Source organism: Microtus ochrogaster, linkage group LG9, assembly GCF_000317375.1.
Source record: "Microtus ochrogaster isolate Prairie Vole_2 linkage group LG9, MicOch1.0, whole genome shotgun sequence".
Taxonomy (NCBI): domain Eukaryota; kingdom Metazoa; phylum Chordata; class Mammalia; order Rodentia; family Cricetidae; genus Microtus; species Microtus ochrogaster.
In genome coordinates, this window is record NC_022034.1 from 10597239 (window position 1) to 10600860 (window position 3622).

General features: G+C 40.3%; 1 pseudogene; it reads right to left on the reverse strand.

Moving 5' to 3' along the window:
- Positions 1-2469: 2469 nt before the first annotated feature.
- LOC113457898 lies at positions 2470-2569 on the reverse strand (annotated as a pseudogene).
- Positions 2570-3622: the final 1053 nt, after the last annotated feature.

Sequence of the window (3622 nt, forward strand, 5' to 3'; positions counted from 1 at the left end):
ACTCTCTAGAGAAGTCCTTTAATCCTTGAGAGATCCGTAGGTTCAGTAAATGTTATGATTGCTTTCTGGATGTTTCTCATCATTCCAACGAGCTAATATTCTTCCAACTCGAAAAAAGACTTTCAGATTTCAAAATGTTCTCATCAGAACTGTGTATTCAAAAGCATAAGGTTATATACAATTAATCCCACAATTTTAAATAGATGGAAGCAACCATTTGAGTTTATGACAAAGAGAATTATAACCTAACTGAAGGAGATGTGTCCACATAATCCAGAATGAATGTCTTATACCAATGGATGCAATAAAATCTCTCTCTCTTTCTCTCTCCCACACACTGTAAGTATAAACAATGATTGGCTTATGGTCTTTGGAAATCAAAACTGGAAAAAAGTTAAAATATTTGGAAATAGGCATGAGTGAGGATCTCAGGAAGGGTATTTCTTAAGACACAGATAGCGAGCTTCTAAATATATCCCATGTCATTAGAAATTCATTGCTGCTTTCCATGTGAAGCTTTCGGCTTGTACAATGGTAAACAATGAGAGAGAATGGAAACAATTAAATTTGGAATTAGGCTGAATTTGGAATCTGCATGACATCGTCTCTTTCTCAACATATTTTCCCAAGTCCCAGAGCCTTTCTGGACAAAGCTGAAGGCTCTTGAGCATCTCTTGCCAATAACTGGATGAGAAAGGAGCTGCTATCCTGGGATCAAGAGCTTAAGTGAACTTCTCTCACCCTTGCAGAGATGAAATCACCCCTGTGGTCAGAACTTCAGAACACCAGCTTTCTCTCCTGGCACCTGGTTGGTGAGCAGGCTGTGGGCACTTAGGATTTCTCATCCAAGTCAGAGAAAAAGGGAATTTAGATTTGCCCATCCTCTTCTTGGCAATAAAGTCACAAAGAACATAGATTCTTCCAAAGACCTTGAAGAGAAGGTTAGAGTTGTTCTCAGAAGCTGAGCTTCTTTTGCTGATCCTACCCTTGAAGCATGTGTGAAGGTGTAAGTCACAAAACAATCCCACACCAGTTTTGAATTATGATTAATGAAAGGGTTATTTATTTAAGGGGAAAAACTTAAAGATCACTGTCCTAGACAACAGCCCTTGGCATGACCAGGAAGAGTCTAGCAGCCGGAAGTGGGAGCAGGAAGCAAGAGAGTGATAGCAGGGCTACTGCTGCTTTTTTAAAGCAAAAGAGACCACACCCAAGTGGGCTGGTATCTTAAAGACTATTGGCTGTAGGAGCAGAAGGAGCTCCCACAGCACCTCCCCCTTTTGTTTAAGTAAGAGAGTTCCAAACACAATATAAAAGAATATACACTAGGAACAGATATCAAGTATAAGATTAGAATTACAATCAGCATAAACAATATTAAGCAAGAAATATATGCTTAATGTTTTAATAAACAGTCTATCCTAAGGAGTCTAAGTTTTGTATTGGAAATGGCTTGGCTAGATCATAAGAGGACAGTAACTACAACTATCTAATCTTCAACCCCATCAAAGGCCTGAGAAGGGAGATAATATTACATGAGCAGGCAGGAAGTACAATCAAGTAGCTTCCAAAGTGAGCAATATATGATGGAGACAATGAGCTACCTGAGCAATCACCCAAAGTCTCATTTTGCAATATTGAAACAACCAACTTTGGCTATGGCCTACCCGTAATTGACAGACCGTTTTCAGAGGCAGGAAATTTTTCAAAACTGTCCCATCCTGTCTGTCTTGACAAGATTTGACAGTCCTGCTTCTCCATTTCCTGATATCTCATAACTGTCAGTGGTTGAGGCATAGTCAGTTCTGTTCCCAGAGGCCAGTTTTGTCAAGAAGAAAACAAGCTCCAAGTGGAGTGTCTTTGGTGCTCAACATTTCTCAGGAATAAATTGGTGCGGTCAGAAGCAATCATGTCTCGTGTCAACAAAACCCTAAGTTATTTAAATACCATGTTCTACAGATTCTTGAAGTGGTTGAAGATTCCCTCTCTAGACAGAATACAATCTCTATATACCTAAAGAACCTAATAGATCTGATTGTATGTACAACAAACATGAACAACTATTGACCTATAATAATTAATACCTGTATAACTTAAAGACTAAAATTTCATGTCAGAATATTAAATAATCTGTACATAAATGTGCAACAAATGAGGACAGTGACCTCAAAATGTAAACAATCTATAAGTATTTTGATCAGAGGTAGTAGTAATATATAATGCAATATGAAAATATATCCTAAAAGTTGTATCAATATACAAAATGTCCTAAACTGAGGTAGAAACATGCATATACACAATCTGACAAAATAACTCTGCATAGGTGTACAAATAATGTGAACAAAAATAAGAAATATAATTTGAACTTGTATCGATATACAAAAAACATACCAATGTAAATTACCCATGAATAATAACTCACAAGTATCCACTCTATAGCCCACTATTACTATCCCCCTTTTTTGTTTTTAAAATATGGAATGCTTCACAAATTTGTGTGTCATCCTTGTGCAAGGGCCATGCTAATCTTCTCTGTATCGTTCCAATTTTTAGTAGATGTGCTGCCTCTGTCTGTATTCTTTAGAGAGTCACTGCCCCCTCATGCTCTCTGGGAATCTACATCCAGGCTACACAGGGCTGGCTGGGTGTCAGGTTTCATTCTTCAGATCCTAGCCTGTGCCTTTTTGATTCAGAGTCCATCTGACCACCAAGGAAACATGAGTACATGAGTTGATGGAGCTACATGACTGTTACTTGCCAACAGTGGCAGGGGCATTTTCTCGGGGCTCACATCAGCTGGAGAGGGCACCTTTCTAGACAACATTCTTACAGTCTTTCTTCCGGCACAGGTCTTGGCTGTAACACCAGGCTTGCCACTGTCCTTTCCCTCTCCAAACTGCACATTTTGTATTTCTTTCTGTCCCATTTGTCCCTTTTGATTGTAGAGCCACATACAAATGATTACTAATAAACATGCAGCGGAGTCAATATTAGGCTGCCTTGAAGTCTTCTCCACCAGAGAAACTAGTTCATTACTTTTAAATTTAGCCTTGGGCAGATTCTTAGGACAAGGGGCCGAAAGAGTCCACACTCTTTGTTGAAATATCACACTCATGGCATCTAGTGCAGCTGCTGATATTACTCCTCCCTGAAACCTCTTGAGCTGGATTGCTGCCGTCCACATTGCTCTCCACACTGCTGTCTTCTGAGCTCCTACTAGTGTGTCCCACTGCTTACAGCAGCTAACCGTTTCTCTTGTCCAAAGTTCCAAAGCTTTCCACAATCCTTCAAACATCAAGATGGCCAGGTCTGTCACAGCAATAGCATACTCCCTGGCACTGACTTCTGCACTGGTCACCTTTCTGTTGCTGTGACAAATGCCACAACCAAGGCAACTTATGAAAGGGGGTTTATTTGGACTGATAATTCCAGAGGGATAAAAGTCCATGACTGTGGGCCAGAGGTGTGAAAACAAAAGGCAGGCCCGGTGGCAGGAGCAGGAACTGAGGGCTCACATCCCGAACCACAAGCACAAAACAGAGAGTGGCTTGGATATTTAAAGACTTCAAGCCCACACCCTTGGAAGGTGATACAGTACCTTCCAAGACTCCCCAAACAGTAC